The 18,648-nt window shown below is 36.3% G+C and overlaps 1 protein-coding gene across 1 annotated transcript in view; it reads right to left on the reverse strand.

Annotated features, from left to right (window-relative positions):
• Positions 1 to 18,648, reverse strand: part of LOC131072634 (uncharacterized) — a 135,977-nt gene that overhangs the window by 116,713 nt on the left and 616 nt on the right. The gene's annotated exons all lie outside the window — the stretch shown is intronic.

Raw genomic sequence — 18,648 nt, forward strand, 5'->3', positions numbered from 1 at the left:
AGGGTGGTCGACTTAGTTCTTTATTTACACAGCATGCTTGATTGGCATTAAGTGATTGGTTTGTACAAATCCTTTAGCAGCAACTTAGCTTCTATTTGCACAACTAACTTTACTTGATCAGCATTTGCATCTTCATTTGCATAATCGGCAATATGGCCTTCATTTGCATTAGCTCATCTGTTTGATCAAATGTTGATTGCCCTATTTGCAACTAAGACAAATCGGTATTTTGTTCCCCATTTGCAAACTCAAGTTGGTTCGATCAACTTTTGGTTGCCATACTTCACCAAGATAAATCTGTGTTGATGTGTTCATTTGCATAACATAAACTTCGGCCTTCTCTCCTTCATTTGCCCAATCAATTCGGCCCTTGTTATTTCAATTGCACAATGGATTTCAGTCTTGAGGGCTTCATTAGCATGATCAGATCTATTTGAAAGATTTTGGTTGCCTCATTCCACCAAGATAAGGCGGTGTTTACTTGGTCATTTGTTCAGTTTGCTTTAGATGTAATGAAATTCTAACTCTTTGTTCACACTATGGTGGTGGCCTTTGAGGGTTAGTTTGCATAAGAACATTGGTTTGATCAGCTTTAGATTGCCTCATTGATCCTAAGCAAATCAGCCCTTATGGCATCATTTGCAAAAGCAAGCTTGATGAAAGATATTGCCTGTCCCTTTTGAACAAAAACCTCCTAATGCTAAATTGGCCTTTGATGCCTCATTTGCAATGTTGGCGGTATTGAACCCTTCATTCGCAAAACTTAAACTTGCCTAAAATCAAACTTAGGGTGGCCGCATTTGGGGGTTTAATTGCACAAAACCCTTTGGGCGGCCTTCTGACCTTCAATTGCATAGCTATATGCTGGGTGGCAACTTCTTGTTCCTTTGCACAACTTGATCGGTTTTGAGCCCTTTGTTTGAACTATGAAAACTCTGATTGGGCGGCTTTACACCCTTGGTTTGCATTAGTCCTTCTTACCTGATCGAGATTTTCTTCTTGAATTGTATAATGATGGCGACCTTAAACCCTTGGTTTGCATAAACTCCATCTTGCTTAGGCAGTCATCTATGCTTCATTTACATTGAGTCATCTATGCTTCATTTACATTGACAAATCGGCCCTTAGATGCCCATTCTCTCAAGCAGATTTGATGGTCATTTGTTCAGTTTGCTTTAGATGTAATGAAATTCTAATTCTTTGTTCACACTATGGTGGTGGCCTTTGAGGGTTCGTTTGCATAAGCATATTGGTTTGATCAGCTTTAGATTCCCTCATTGTTCCTTTCTACTTTGATAAAAGATCAATCGTATAATTAAAAAAATAGGAATTGAAACACTATCCTCTCCAAAACATTTGATTTTTTTTTTCAACTTTTATCAGTTACGCTTAACTTGGTAAAAACCTACACAGAGCAACCAAAATGCTCTCAAGGATTGCACAGAACTTTTGAAGGATACAATGGATGAGCTCAACAGTTCAGGCTCTTTCCAAAGTGATAGAGATGTTCATATAAGTCTAGCATTAACTAATCAGTCCACCTGTGTACATTCATGAAATAAATGCGAACATGGCCCCTGTAGCCAAAACGAAAAATGTGACAGAATACATGAGCAACGCTCTTGCTGTTATCAACAAACTATTGGACACATGATTTAGTTTTTTTCAAATGTTCACAGAATATTTGCCATAAAAATGATTAAATCGGAAATAACCAAAAATCTCTTTCATTCTATTTTTTTCTCACTGAATTGTTGTCAACTACAGCATGTTGAGTTAAACTGTACTTAAAATGAGTTAAACAGTAATTTTCTTGGATGATGGTGATCCACTCTGTGTTGTGCTTCCATCTCCAGACAAAACCAAACTAATCTCTGTATATTTGCCACTTCAATCTATCAGGTAATAAGATGAAAGAAAATCTAAAAATATGGAAATCATGAGCTATAGACAAGAATTTTAAATAAAAATATTGATTGCTAAATATTTGCTTTGATTTGATCACAACATTTCATTTGATCGCATGTCTACAAAAAAACAGATTGATTGGAAAATCTTTCCGCTTTTTTCTGACGGAGTTTAGCACGCAGAAGAGAGGTTTTCTCATCTTGTTTTCTGATGAAATTTACCAGACAGCAGAGAAGAAAACCATAAACTGACAGAAGAATACCATAGACTAACAGAAGAATACCATATACTGACATGAGACAGATGTAATATAGCCTATCGGCTAATTAACCTACTAGCACTTACACCCCAATGAGGTACAATGGTTACGCCGATAGCAAAATATGATTTGAGTAATATATTAGAGGGCAGCCAAAAGTTAGAAGAAACAAGCATTGCCTTTGTTAGGAGTAATTATTTAGAATACAATTGAGTTGTTAGGAGTAATTATTTAGAATACAATTGAGTTGATCTTGAAATGTAGAAAAAGTTTGAATATTAATGGATACAACTTATAATTTAAATCGACAAGCTATACAAAATGTTTTCACAATGTATGTAGACAATTAACTTATGATATTGATTGCATTGAGTAGTTTTGATGCTGGTTGCTGAGACATCTTGCATACAACTATTACAATTCGGGAAATACACAAAATTTTGTTATTTACTTCAAGGATATTGTTTGGAATTTTAAGTATGTTGTCTGGTTCATTGACTATAATTGTCCAACCATAATAATATGAGTCATCTTGACATGATATATTGTAGTTTTATTTTAGTTTAGATAGCTACCTCAAACAATATTCTACACACATCAATATTTGAGTTAGGGTATTATTATTGAAAACGGTAATTTCTAAGATTATTAAGACAAATAGATAGGTGAAAAATCAGAGTCCCCAAACTCGCCGCGAGTCAGGCGAGTTCGCCGAGTTGGCGAGTCGAGCCAACCTCGGCGAGTTTTGCCGACTCGCCGCTCGGACTCGGCGAGTTTTGCCAAAACTCGCCGAGTCCGAGGTCCAGGACTCGGCCGCGCGATAGGCATAATTCGAACTTAAAAAAACAAAAAAAAAAAGAGCTTTTTCATTTGTTTTTTTTTTCCATTCTCTTTGGTATAACCCTAAAAGGTCTTTTAATTGTTATTTGTGAGAAGAAGAGAGGAAAAGTGAGAGAGAGGAAGGAAAACAAGAGGCCATAGGTTTGCAATCAGCAAGGAAGAAGAGCATCAAGGAGACCACAAATCACATTGGGGAGGCCATAGGCTTGCATTGAGAGCATCAAGGAGTCCAAAGCAAGACTTCTCAACTCATTTGAAAGAGGTAAGGTAGATTTTGCTTGTTTTTTTAAGTATGTTAATGGATTTTTTTCATTTGTTTGTTAATTTTTTTTTAGTTTAACAGTTAACTTTCCAAATCTTGAATGTTTTTATTTTTTTAGCTTAATTACAATGAGAGAAGTAGAATAATGGCAAAGTGCAAACCCTACATTTTTTTAGAAAAAAATTGTAAACATGTATTTACAATTTTATTTTTTTTTAAAGTAGGGTTTCCTGATTTTTTCTATTAGTTTATAACTTTATTAAATTTTCTTATTGCAGCAGCTTTCACGTTTAAAAAACATTCATTTTTCACAATGCCTAAAAAGGATGAGGCTTGGAAATATACTGAAGACTTTATTGGCAGACAAAAAAATCAAACAAAATGTTTTGTAAAGAAATTAATTTTGGTGGCATCAATAGATTTAAATACCATATTGCCGGCATACCTGGCCATGATATTGAGATATGCAAATTACAAACTCCTGAGGCAAAACGTTTCTGTTATGTCCAATTAGAAACACATGAACAAGAAAAGTTAACCAAGAAGAGGCAATTGGAAGAGTTAAGTGCTATTGGCTCCCATGCATCTGCATCCGCATCCGCATCCGCATCCACATCCGTAGGCTGTGTTGGAGAGGGTTCTTCCATGCCTCCCTTTCACCCTAGTGCTTTTGCTAGTGCTAGTGCTTCTGCTAGTGCTAGTGCTTCTACTTCTACTCCTCCTGGTGGCACTATTACCTTTGGCCCTAGAGTTCGGAAATCCAGGTTGGATAGTTATTTTGTGCCGCGTAGTACTCCTGGGGCACAACCCTCGCTTGAGGGTATGGGTTGGAACAAGGAGGTTCATGATGCTGCAAGAAAACAAATTTGCAAGTTTTGGTACTTTTGCAACATTCCATTTATTGCAGCCAGGTAATTCTTTTTGATTTGATTGCTTTAAGTTTAAAAGTAAATTTATAGTTTGAAGTTGAATTTTACTTTGTCTAATCATAATCTATTTGTGACAGGTCTCCTTATTGGCAAGGCATGGTAGATTCCATAACCATTTGTGGTGCGGGGTTTAAAGCCCCTACCGATGCTGAGTTAAGTGGCCCCCTCTTGTTACAAATGGTTGAGGATATGAAAGTTGAGCTAGAGGACCACCGACAGTCTTGGAGAGAAAAGGGTTGCACCATCATGACAGATGGTTGGACGGATAGGAGGAATAGAACACTCCTAAATTTTCTTGTTTCCTGCGGAGGTGATTGATTATGATTCATTCTAATTTGTACTTCCCTAAATGCATTGAATAAATTAAATTTTGATTTGTTGAAAGTTTGAAACTCTATTTTCAGGATCTACCATGTTCTTGAAATCTATTGATGCTTCCTCACATGTGAAAAATGCCACATACTTATGTGAGGCTATTGAGGAAGTCATACAAGAGGTGGGGGAAGAAAATGTGGTGCAGGTGGTGACAGATAATGCAGCAAGTTATGTTGCTGCAGGTAAATTTTGAACTTTTCAAGTCTTGATGGAGAGGCATCTATGATTATTTAAAATTTTCTTAACACATCAAAATTTCTAATTAACTTAAAATTGCTGCAGGTAAACTTTTGATGGAGAGGCACCCGAAAATTTTTTGGTCTCCTTGTGCGGCCCATTGCCTTGACCTCATGTTGGAGGATATTGGTAAGCTTGAATGCGTGAAATCAATAGTTGAAAGGGCCAAATATATCAGCAAGTTTATCTACAATCATGCATTGGTCCTTAGCATTATGAGGCAATACACGGGGCAAAAGGAGTTGGCTCGTCCAGGCATCACGAGGTTTGCCTCAAACTTCCTCACACTGAAATCCTTGATAAAATCAAAGGCGGCTTTGAGGCGTATGTTTGTTGGTGAGGAGTGGACTTCCTCATCCTATGCTACAACCACTGCAGGGATAGATGTGGTAAATTGCATTTTTGATGAGTCAGGTTTTTGGACCCCCTGTGGAGAAACCGTGCAGGTAAATTTATTACAATTTAACATTTAGTATCTACTATCTAGTATCTACTATTTAGTAATTTAATTTTAATTTATTAACAATTTAACTTTGCAATTTTTCTTTTTTTTTAATTTAATTTGTGACTTAATTGTTTTTGTTTAACATTATGTGTAGGTCACTGAGCCCCTCGTAGTTCTCCTACGAGTTGTTGATGGGGAGAAGCCCTCTATGGGCTATATATATGAGGGTATGGATAGGGCCAAGGAGGCCATTAGGTCCATATATGCAGGAGATGAGGATAAGTATGGCCCCATTTGGGAGATTATTGATAGGAGATGGCAGAACCAGCTTCACAGGCCCATCCATGCAGCAGCCTATTACCTCAATCCGGCATTTCGATTCCGTGATGACTTCAAGGCAGATGAGGAGGTTCTTAGTGGCCTGTATACAGTGGTTCAAAAGTTGTGTACTGATGGCACAGCCTCAAGAACAACGCTCCAGCTGGATAAATATAATAATCGAGAAGGGGCAATCTTCTCAAGCAGCATGTGCATAGAGGCTCGAACACAATTGCAGCCAGGTAGAAATATATGTAAACTTAAGATTCTTAAGTTTTTGGCTTATGCATTTTAATTTTTTATTTTATAATCTAGCCTTAAAGTTGGAAATGAGTTTGATTTTTTTTTCTTTTTCGTTATTTCAGATAGATGGTGGCAAATGTTTGGGCCCTCAACCCCAAACCTTCAAAAAATTGCCATCCGTATTTTGAGCCAGCCATGCAGTGCTTCTGGATGTGAGCGCAATTGGTCAATGTTCGAGCACATCCATTCGAAGAGGCGTAATAGATTGTCTGTGGAGAGGTTGAATGATCTTGTTTTTGTTCATTACAACCTCCGTCTTAGGACCAGACAGATTTTGGACACTGACTCCTCTCCGATCACTTTAGCGGAGATCGATCCAGAGTCTGAGTGGATCACTGAGTCTACCGATCCCGTCTTCACTGAGGAGGACCATGAGTGGGTTGACCAGGCAGACAGAGAGGCTGAGGCTGTGGCTATGGCAGAGGAGGAGGATAGAGCACGATCCGGCATAGGCACCTCACAGGCGGAGACTATGGCTTCTCAGTCATCCGGGACCTACCTTAGACGCATTTGTAGGAGGCAGACAGACTACTCTGAGGCTCAGGATTAGCTAGAGCCTGAGCCATAGACTTGTTTTTGTTTACAGTTATATATATGTTTGGGAACATTTGATGTCATGGATTTTATATACATTTGACAACATTTATAACTCTATATATCTATGTTTTCTATTTCCTTCAGCTACAATTTACATTTCTACGCATGTGATGGATGTATGTTTATGTATGTGATCAAATCAGCTTCTATTTGATGATGTTATAGTGTCTTTAAGCTTTATTCAATAATGGGTGCATGAAACAAGTTTTAAATCGTTAAAAATCTCTAAATTTCAAGGGTTTTTTATTTTGCCGAGTCATAGCCGAGTCGTCGCCGAGTCATAGCCGAGTCACGAGTCGAGTCGGCCTTGCCGAGTCCGAGCCGAGTCGGCCTTGCCGAGTCCGAGCCGAGTCCGAGTCTGGGAACTTTGGGTGAAAATGAACACTTGGTTACGTTTGACAACGAGATTTTGTGAACTATGTCATTTTTGTTGGAGACTTATAGAACAAAAGTAGCAAAATGATTAAACACCTAGATTATCTATCAAATTTTGAAAGTAATTATATAGCTTGATTCAGGTTTAGTGTTAGGTTTAGGGTTTGAATTATATTTAAAGGTTGGAGATAAGATTAGGATTATGATCATTGTTAGGATTGCAGAAAAACCATACCATTAATTATATTCTAAACCCAATATAACACACATTAACTCTAACCATAATACTAACCCTAACCCTAATGTTAATGAAAGCCTAACCATCACACTATCTCTAACCCTAATTTAAATCTTAGGAACACCGACTCCAATCCTAATTGAGCTATAATGTTAACCCTAGCCCTAATTCAACTATAACACTAACCCCAAGCTTTATCATAGAATGGTAATCATGTACTTGAATGCTAATAGTAACTCTAACTCTTACTAAGTCTTAATGCTAGCCCTAACCCTAACCTAAGTTTTATCTTAGAATTGAAACGTAAATTTTAACCAACCCTTAACCTTGACCTTAAGCTAAAATTGACTCACCCTACCTACAATTAATAGGTAGTACATATTCTTAATCTTGATAAATATTATTTGATATTCACATTAGATTCAAGATTGTAATTCAATTCATAAAAAATAATACTCTACATATTCTAATAAAATAATTTTGAAATTTTTCTAATCATTATTTATTGTAAACAATTTCTAAATTATTTAAATTTTTTAATTTTAATAATTCTTTTTTTTATTTTATAATATTATTGAATACAACATATATGTATAGGGCTTTGGACTCTATTTTGTTACCAGAGCAATTAAAGGTTACTTGTGTGAACCATTATGCCATTGACCAAATTTGTAAACAGGATCAAATTATTCCAAAATAGTGAAATAAGTGAATGGAGCATTGATAGCAATTTTTCGCTTGCCTTCCTTCTCCCTCTTTCTCTATGTTCGACTTCGCCCTCATATTAGCATAGATTGTTAGGAATGGGCATGTAGAGGATGCCATGATAGCAGCAAGATTAGAAACGGGTGACAAGCATTTTGGGATAAGTTTAGAATTGGGTAGCTTACTTCAGAGCAGGAACAATTCAAATAAAAAGTTTTTCTCTGAGTTCTCATCCAACAATCTTGGAATGGCACAACCTTGTTTAATTGCCCCTCCTCCACCAAGGTCTAACATGAACATAAACATCTACAACTTCGCACCCAAGCTCTCTTTGACACTGGTAGGTGCTCTCTCCATCCGGAAAAAATATAATAAAAACATGGGTATTGATGTCGAAATACATATTAATTCTATTTTCTTGCTTATAGATACATGTATGTATTTCTGATGGGCATTGTTTGAAGCGATCTGCACCGTTACTTCTAAAAGTAATGTCATTTAACTTACCTAAGTTTTGTTTTTATTTTTTTAATTTGATTATATTGTTTGTTTTACTTTAATATAAAGAACAACTTTAATTTGTCTCTCAACAAAATACATGAATTCCTACTCCATAAAACATATTTAAGCTTCTTTTTGACTATTGTTTTTTGTTATTATTTATTTACTTATGGTTGAAATTTTTCACTCAAATTGGTGAGAAAGGAAGATGTTCACCTGCGTTGCCTGTGTTAATTGGTTTGATTTTCTTTTTTTATCTGAATGCAGATGCTGCACATAATAGCTGTTAGAGACTGCCAGAGGTACCAAAACAGAAAAAGTACAAGCGGAGAAGCCATGCTAAACATTTTGGAGTTCATAATTTTGACACACGGTCTTTGGTATTACGTGTGTATATTTGTTTGTGTTTATATGAGCTTGAATTTTGGCCTGAATCAATAGTCGAATATGTTAATGTGTGTAGCTTCAGGAGAATAGAGTTTTTATTCCTTCGATGTGTTCGTCAGCAATTAGCTGGACGTTTTACGTCTTCTTCTTTTACCGTCTCCGATCTGTGTGTGAGCTGGCAGCAGTTTCTTCTTCGTGGATTTCTTCCATTTCAAAGTTCATCGATTCCTTGTGTATGCGGCTTCTCTTGACGTCAGTTGTGTAACTGACAATACATTTAATGCTTGGTCTTCCATCTTCCTCCATCATAACTTATATCTGGACGTGTTATTCTATTCCGTGGGTTTGATAGATACCGAAGTGTGTGAAGTTCGAGACCTTCAATATTTTTATGTTTTTGCTGATCTTCCATGAAAGAGTTCTGGATTTTTCTGATCATTATATGCTGCTGTCATCTTCAGTCAGTCTGATTCTACTTTTGTATTTCAGTTGTTGAATGAAGTCTCAGTAAAAGATATTATTATTCATGTTCAGTCATGATCATCGTTAGATGATTGGCTGTTCATCTTGAGAGGTATGTATTCAATTTGAGCATTCAATAAATAAGTTCTTTGTGTGGCTGGGTTTTTCACCCTCAGGTGGAGGGTTTTCCCAGGATAATTATTGTGTATCTTGTTCTCATAAGTTTTTCTGGTTGCTGTTATTTGAAATTTTAGCTTTCTGGTTCTATTTTAACAGAATATTTCTATTTTCCTGAGGTGCTAATTGTGTTTTATCTCCTATTGGTTAATAGGAAAGTCATTGAAGTAATGATTCTCAGTTCTATGAGTTGATTTGCAACTTTAGACCAAGGTCTCTACAACAACAATATTCAATTGTTTAATTTTATGAGATAGTCTTGGGATTCAAGCCTTACGTTTGGTATCAAAATAGATTAATAATAGGGTTCTTGTAGAAAAAGGCGGTCATTTTGTTTTGTAGAACCAAGTTTAGTTGTACAATTTATATTTTAAAATTAATTTGCTTTCATTCGTAGTTAGATTTTACTATTTTAAAATCATTCGTTTACATTACAATTAATTACCATTAATAAATGCAGTTTTTATATTCTATAATATTTTACCCTCCAATATATTATTCAAAGTATATTTTACTATCGGCATAACCCTTGCACCTCGTTTTGGTGCAAATGCTAGTTATTATTTATTTTTATCGTTATTGAAAAAGAGAATTGATTTTAAAGTACCACCAAATTTGTTGCCACACACAAATCAAATGCTAAAGTTGACCCAAGTGTATTTCTTGCTGTAGCGATAATTTTATTTACCTTTAATTACAATTATTTTGATATTTGTTTATTTTCCATCATATGTCAGAGAGCACGCGAATGCAATTTGTTAAGCAACATATGTTGCAGAACTCAATGTGGAGGGAACATTAGCTTGGCAGCGGGATTCGATCTCGAGATTTTATGTCATAAAGAAACAAGCGTTATGTTATTAGAGGAACACCTTTAAATGTGCAAAATCTGCTAAATTTGTGTTTCAGCGGATTGTTTCTGTACACAGGCAAGCAATAACACTACTGCTGATCATTAGACAACAAAGGCTACAATTATATCTATTTTTGGATCTCTGGTAGAGTAATGTTACAGCAGAGTAAGATTTTTTTTACCTGTATTTCACATTAATTCAATAAAAGCAGCTACGGGAATCAATCTTATGATCTGTTCTTGCACATTACTGTGGAATTATTGTATTTATTTATTTTCTCTGTGTTAAGGAACAATTACGTTTCTTCTGGGCGATGGAATGCGTTTGCCTTGGTCTTATAGGTTTAGCAGTGGCAGTGGATTCCCAAGAAGATAGTCCTTTTTAGTTAAGGTTTGTGTTATGTAAATTTTCTTTACACAATTGTTGTATTTTCTTGTTTTATGGTTTGAGCTTATGTTAATAAAGATGAAGATGTTTTGGAAGCAGTTGGTTGTTCAGATCCTGCAGGATTGATTTTATCCTTTTCTTTCTTTAGTAGGTTTGGAGGATTTCCAATTCATGTAATTTAATTGTAGAAGTAATGCTTTCAGTTGTCGAATTATCACTATTATGGTTCTCTGCAATATTTTCTGTTTTGAAACAAAAGTTATTTTGTGGACATTGTCAGTGTGTAGTAGGAGGAACACTACATATGGCCACACCTTAGCAGATGAGTTTGTCAGAGCTTGGTTTTAGTAATGAAGGCATTGCTTCAGGACGCTTGTCGTGTCAACACTTTTCGAAGAGGAAGTTAAGACACTGATACATTACAAGGCTTCAGTGCTGGTCACTACTAGGTACTAGTAGCGAAATCCAAGGAAACCATAGGAATGGTGAGAAACACTACCAATATGATGACTCTCTGTTTGGAACGATGTCTCTCTTCATCCTTAATAACCAAGGATCGTCGAAATGCTGGAAGCAATGAAGGTTGATGATCGGAAGGATACTCAGTGTTGAACAACGAGGGAGTAGAAATGGCAACGAAGAAACTAATCAGAATCAGTAACAGAAGAACTACCCTTAAAATCAGTTGATGGGTTCTTGAAGATTCTTTCTAACTTTTGTTATTAACTTATTTTCCTTTCTTAAACGGTTGCAATGATTCTCACTTGTGAGGCATGGCTTTGTAACCATGTTGTCCTACAAATTGTCCTTGTCTCCGTAAGATAACTTAAATTATTTCATTTATTTTCAAATTAAGTATTAGAGGGTCTTTCAATATTTTGCAAGCAACATTCTTATTCTCTGTGCTTGTTCTATTTTCTTTATTTTTTTTGACAGTTAGTTGTGATATTTACCTCACCATCAAAAAGGGTTTTGTTGTAGACCTTTAAGCCTAGAACATAAGTCAGCTGCGAAGCATCATTTCAAGGAATCCTCGATCGTTGTTTCATTGTAGAAGACACATCCAAGGGGTTTCTGTTTTGCCAAAATTTGCTCAGGACTTTCAGCCAGCCTTGTCCAGCCTTGTCTTGTTGTGGCTAGTTTTGTCTTGCTATAGTCAGTTTTGGCATGGAGAAGCACTCAATAGGACTTGAACCCATATCATCGTTATGGCAGTTGCTCTAAATTCGACTATAGACTATTGAACAGGCTTGTTTGGTTTTTATCTTTGCAATTGATCAACCTTTTTACTCATTTTTTTAAAGGTGGTTTATTGTAGTACCTTGGATTCAACAGTGGCAAGAAACACGCATATCGTTGACACATGACATTCTCATTTATCTTGCCTTGCTTTTTCATTAATGGTTCTATTTGACATACCTTCATTGCACTAGAATCTTTCTTGGTCGCTTCTTAGCAAGTGTCATTTAACAGCCAATGCTTAGAAAAATGTGCTTTATTGATGGATATGTTTCTGGAATTCCAATCTACTGGTTTGTTTCTTCATGTGTTTGGGTTATAAGACAGAGCAGCCAGCAAAGTATTGTGTGTTATATTTTGCACACTGATGCATGTTGCATTGTATGCTAAGTTTACCAGCATGGGGAAAGGGAGGAATGAATTATGGATTTTTTTCCCTCAGTTTTGCAGATGACAGTGAATGTGCCAGGGGATGGAAAATTTTATACAATTTTAAATCTTCTACTGCTTTTCATTCTAAATTATGCATTAGAAATTTAAACATGTTAAATTTAAATCTCACATTATCTGTGATTCTGAACATTGAAATGTTACAAGTTTACAACTACAAACATGGAATATCTTTCCTTGCTCTTCCTCTATCATGCAAATGAAAGATGACGAAATGAAGGTATTAGGCTTTTGGGGGAGAAGGACCAACAGGGTGGGAGACCTTGGTGGGGCTTGTCACCTATTTTTCTTTCTTTATTCTTGAAAATACTTTTTACAAAAAACATAAGCATATATCGTATATGAAATACTTTTTATATATTGCTACAGATGAGCACCATAAAACTATATGAAATCTGATATCGTGTCTGAGAAATTCGGTCCTCCATCTCAATTAGGGTCTTTGAAACGTATATTGATCATTTGCAAAATCAATTTATGGCCCCCTTCTACCAAGTTTTCTCAATATCCAATTCTTTTTAGGATCATGGTATCAGTGCATGGAATATGAAGGTATGTCATCATGATTTTCAAATGCAATAGACCAAGGCACAAAGTGTTGTTTGTAACTAGGTAAAAATGGGTTCGGATTGCCTTAAGGCAACATCCGAACTCATATAGGACTGGGTCCTATCCTAAAGGGGTAACGTGCCCCCAAGTTGAGCCCAGCCCTATACCTCCACGCCACCCTAAATACTCCATGCCACAATAAATGAATTGGCGCCAAAAGAGGGAGGCCGACCTGGATTTAATAAAGGCTAAGGACTCATATAAATAAAGGTTAAATTGCAAATGCAAATACAATTCAGTTATCCATGAAATCAGCCAATTAGCTCTGCAAACAAGAGGTGCGAAATCACCAAAGAAGGTTGTGCGAATTTGTCCAAGGATTGGGCGAACTTATTCAAGAGGATATAGGGCATTTTGGTGCAGTCTTGAAGCATGCAAAAAGGGCAGATCTGATATATAAAGATCAGATTCAGAAAAGCAAGCTAAGTATTGTATTTGTGCAATAAGAGTGAATACATAATCTGACCTGTGGGTCTTTAATGCTGGGTTTTTCCTCCTTGGAGGTTTTCCCAGGGTATTTGTGTTTGTCTCTTGGTTTCTTGTTTCATTCTTGAATTTACTTGATTATAGTTTACTAAATTACAAATCTAATTAAAAAACTAGGGCATGATTAAATGTTACAAATCTGATTACTGATCTAGGGCACGAATTTAACATGGTATCAGAGCTAAGGTTATACTAACCCTCAGATTTCAGTAAGCTCTTACTTTCAGGTTGTTGTTCCTCTTTTATTAAGATAATGACAGGGGTGAAGTTAGAGGGCATCATCGGGTCCTCATCGAGGAGTCATTCTTTAATTCATTAAAGATTGTGGAGATTCGAGTGAAGAATCAAAGAAGGAAGTAACTGATATTTCTCCTTTCAGATTTTTAGATCTCTGGAATGCAAAGTGTATACTGTGGAGTTATTACCTTATTCAGACCTTCAAAGTCGTTGATTTTCAGAATTGGTCTAAACCCTAGATTGGTATATATTTCATGATTCTTAACCCTTGATGTGATCCGATCCAATTTTAATAATGATTGAATCTTTGATGGTATGGTAGATTTATTTTGCTACTAGACATGCAACTACTATTTTGTATTGCTAACAAAATTAGTTGTATTCCCACCAATCTTCAAACCCTAGTTGACTGTGCTAAGGCACATCAAGAGGAGATTGCGAATTATGGCCTTTTGAAGATAGACTGCAAAGATAGTTTCTTCTGGGGAAGCTTTCAGTTCCAGTGTCAGTGATATCTAAACATCAACAGGTGTATTTTTCTTAATTCTTTATTAACTTTGTGATGAGAGACTTTATGATAATTGAAGGTTAAGTATTCCTATTGAATAACTTTGTCAATTTGTTTATATGGGGTTTCTTTGTCAAGTTGTAATAATAAGGGTTTCATTATCAATATTTGCTTGTTATGGGTTTGTGCTTACTTAGTTTTGTAAAAAACCCTGTTGGGTTGTGTGAAAGGAAAATGATATTCTCTTTGAATTAACCCGTGTTGGGCCAATCATGTTTTGAGGTTCCCTGTGTCAGGTGTTTATCCTTGTAGGTCTACAAGCAAGTTTGTGCCTGTGTTATCCCAACTTACCATCCTTATATCATCCCTGTTGCATTCAAGCTCATGTCATTAAATGTTGTGACAAATGCAGTTTTATTATGTGTCAGTTATCTGTTAAAATAACTGCATGACAGGTTGCTTTCAGTTAATTGGTCATGATGATGCTCTTTCCTACATAGTAGAAGTTAGAATGTATCATTGTAAATAGCATATGTAGGAAGAGTGAAAGATGATCAAGTCAGTGGTCTCCTTCTGTGATTAGCATTGAGATCTCTTCAGGCTGAGGTAAGCATTTTACTCATTAACTTCTTCTACTTCCACCAAAGCTAAATATAATTAGGATCTTGTTTAGCAAAGTATGAAGATTCTATTCTACTTGATATTTAACAATCATATGTATGTAGTCAGACTATACCTTGTGATTGGGTTTCTAAGAAATCTCAATTTCAGTTGTTCAGTTTGAAAGATGATTTGGCTTATGTATTTTGCTTGCTTGAATAAGTATATAAGGATCCTTTCAGACATGGTTATTTGGATGGGAACTAGGTTGTATCTCAGCCTCTCGGGGTTAAAGATGAATGTTTTCTGAAAGTTCACCTTGCGGAAGGTGAAATTAAGAGAAAAGCAAGTAGCATCTTCAGTGTTATATTATTTCTGATTCCTTTATTGATTCTTATTTGATTAAGGATTAAGAGGGAGTCCTATCTTCAATAAAGACTTAGTATTTAAAGAATTGACAATCATTTGTTAAGTCTAGGGTTTTGTAAAGTTCTAACTTCCTTTCTTAAAGTATTTTGGTTTTGATGTGATGATTTAACTCTATTCTCATCATTGGAATATAAGGAATGATTAGCGCAAGGATCTAAATTTATTGTCTTCTAGGATTAGAAATATGTCAAGGATCTAACCAAATTATTCCAAGTCAAGTATACTTTTGATATTTAGAATAATGGATTGTAAACCTTTATGAAAAATAACATAAAGATTGAGGATGTTTGTAGCAAAGTCTGATTTTGCAGATTCATCTGAAGACAAGCAGCTGATTGGTGGATGCCTCAGCTAATTCATGATCAAGGTTGAAGCATGTTGTTGCTGCCAAGCATATCTTGTTGCATTTTGAAAATCTCAAATGATTGTGAGCAAAAGACTGTAATCACCTCAGAAGGCTAACTCAGATTTTGAAGTGTCTCAGATAAGGGAAGTCACTTCAATCTCTTGTTGTAACTTGGATACCCTATGATCTCTTAGGACTACAACAAAACAGTCCTCAATCACACTGAGTACTGTTGAAGCTGAATTCATTGGAGCATGAACTGTATCAAGGAAATTGTGTGGTTTTTCAAATTCTTGTTGAATGCTTTCTTATAATTATTTATTATCAGAGTCGTATAGAGATACCTGAAAATTCAATGTCTTATGGCAGGATAATCTTGTGTTGTAAATGTTCTCACCAAGTCTTTTGAAGCTTGAGTACTTCAGAAGATAGACTTGGAGCTGTGAAGAACACTGCCTTGATTGAGAAGGAGTCTCAACCTCAATGATGCATTGTGTTTCATCAACTACCCTCTACGGCTAATGTAAGGTGGTAGTGTAATCTTCTCAAGGAGAAGAGTAATTGTTACCATCCTCTGCGGGCAATGTAAGATGGTAGAAAAGATGGATTTTCATCCTATGCTTGTGTGCTAGATGGAAAGTGTACTAGATAGAAGATTATGTTTATTCATTATTTGCTTGTGTGCAAAATGGAGGACTATGGCTTATGTAACTTCATTCTATGCTTGTGAGCAAGATGAAAGATTATGATTTTCTGATGTTACATTTTTCTTTGGGAGAAGATTGAGGTAAAGGTAATGCATTCTTCTCTGGGAGAAGATTAAGGAGAATACTCGTGTGCAAATAAAGTTGGTGTTGCAATCTTCTCTGAGAGAAGATTGAAATGGAAGCTCTTCATCATTCTTAGCAGGCAATGAATGGTGTATATGCGTGATAGATATCATGAAAAGAGTCCATGATGAGCATATATATACTTGTGTTTGTATTCATGTTTTAAAGATGTACATGATAAAGTTCAGGATTCATCCTCTGCAGGCAAGGCAAGATGAATATTATAAAAGGATCCATGATGAGTTACCATTATGTGATTTGGTTACTTATCACTTATGGTTACTGGCTACTTGTTGTGATCCTCTCTAAGGAGTGCTAGCTGAGTTCAGATTACAGATTGCACAATGAATGTATCAGGAAAAGTACTTCGAGTATCTGCTTCAACTTGGGCTCTGCAATGATCTCTTGGGCATGTAGAAAGCAATCTTCCGTAGCATTGAACACTGCAGAAGCTGAGTACATTGCAGCATCTGTTGCATCCAGAGAAGCAGTGTGGCTTCGCAAACTCCTCATTGGATTATTTGGTCAAGCTAGTGGTCCTACCACCATTCATTGTGATAATCAAAGAAGTATAAAGATGTCAGTAAATCCTGTGTTCCATGACCAGTCCAAACATGTGGAAACACACTATCACTTCATTCGGGATATGGTGCAAAGAGGCGCCATTCAACTAAAGTACATTAGCACGGATGAACAGGTTGCGGACATCCTTACCAAACCCTTATCCAAAGTGAAGTTCGAATACTTCAGAGACAGACTTGGTATTGTGGAAAACGAAACCCTGATTGAGAGGGACCTCCAATCTCAGTGACTCTCTCTACAGCACTTTGATCATTCTTTGCTTGTGTGCAAGAATGAATTGTGTCCAATCTATGCTTGTGTGCTAGATGGAAAATTGTAAATATGTAAAGACCCATCCTATGCTTGTGTGCTAGAACCATCCTATGCTTGTGTGCTAGGTGGAAGATGTAATTCTATGCTTGTGTGCTAGATCCATTCTATGCTTTTGTGCTAGATGGAACTCTAAAGGTTTAGATTATGTATTCTTTTCTTCCCTAGTTAAGAGGGAGTGTTGTTTGTAACTAGGTAAAAATGGGCTCGGATTGCCTTAAGGCAACATCCGAACCCATATAGGACTGGGTCCTATCCTAAAGGGGTAACGTGCCCCCAAGTTGAGCCCAGCCCTATACCTCCACGCCACAATACATAAATTGGCGCCAAAAGAGGGAGGACGACTTGGATTTAATAAAGGCTAGGGACTCATATAAATAAAGGTTAAATTGCAAATGCAAATACAATTCAGTTATCCATGAAATCAGCCAATTAGCTCTACAAACAAGAGGTGCGAAATCACCAAAGAAGGTTGTGCGAATTTGTCCAAGGATTGGGCGAACTTATTCAAGAGGATATAGGGCATTTTGGTGCAATCTTAAGCATGCAAAAAGGGCAGATCTGATATATAAAGATCAGATTCGGAAAAGCAAGCTAAGTATTGTATTTGTGCAATAAGAGTGAATACATAATCTGACCTGTGGGTCTTTAATGCTGGGTTTTTCCTCCTTGGAGGTTTTCCTAGGGTATTTGTGTTTGTCTATTGGTTCCTTGTTTCATTCTTGAATTTACTTGATTATAGTTTACTAAATTACAAATCTGATTAATAAACTAGGGCATGATTAAATGTTACAAATCTGATTACTGATCTAGGGCACGAATTTAACACAAAGCAGCGAATTTGCTGTTTCTACAAAAGCTCCCTTACAATTTGGCGTAGTTTTGAAAAGATAGATTAAAAAAATAGAAACTCTAAATGTAGTTTTTTGTGTGGAGAAACCCCAGTTGCTTTCTAGCTCGCAAGATAGAGCTTGAGGAAGTTCCAAGCATGGAGAAGCTCATCGATAGCCCAAATAAGGAGCCACACCCGTGGCCTGGGGAGTTTTGAACAGGGCATGGATATCCATTGATGCATAAGGGATAGAGGAGTTTCTATAGATGTGGGAGTCCCCACTGCTCTGGCATATGTATATGCAAAATGTTGAAATGTATGACCAAATCCCTAATAGAAATGTGGTCTTATGGATTGCATTGATTAGAGGATATGTACAAAACGGATTTGTTGGAAGGCTTTAGAAACTTCCGAACAAATACCATTGCCGGATGTTGTAAATAAATTAAAAAACCAAAAGTCTTATAGTAGCCGATTCAGCTCCCAGCCTAAAACAGTAATAAATGAAGTGAAAATTCACAAGGAAGACAAAATGCCTACATTCGCAGAGAACTGAAAAGGCACGAGGGGAAGAAAAGACGATGGTGGCAAGTAGAAAACAGAGAGGAGCTTTTTGGGTGGTTGTGCAGGAA

The sequence above is a fragment of the Cryptomeria japonica genome, chromosome 10 (genome assembly GCF_030272615.1).
Source record: "Cryptomeria japonica chromosome 10, Sugi_1.0, whole genome shotgun sequence".
Taxonomy (NCBI): Eukaryota; Viridiplantae; Streptophyta; class Pinopsida; order Cupressales; family Cupressaceae; genus Cryptomeria; species Cryptomeria japonica.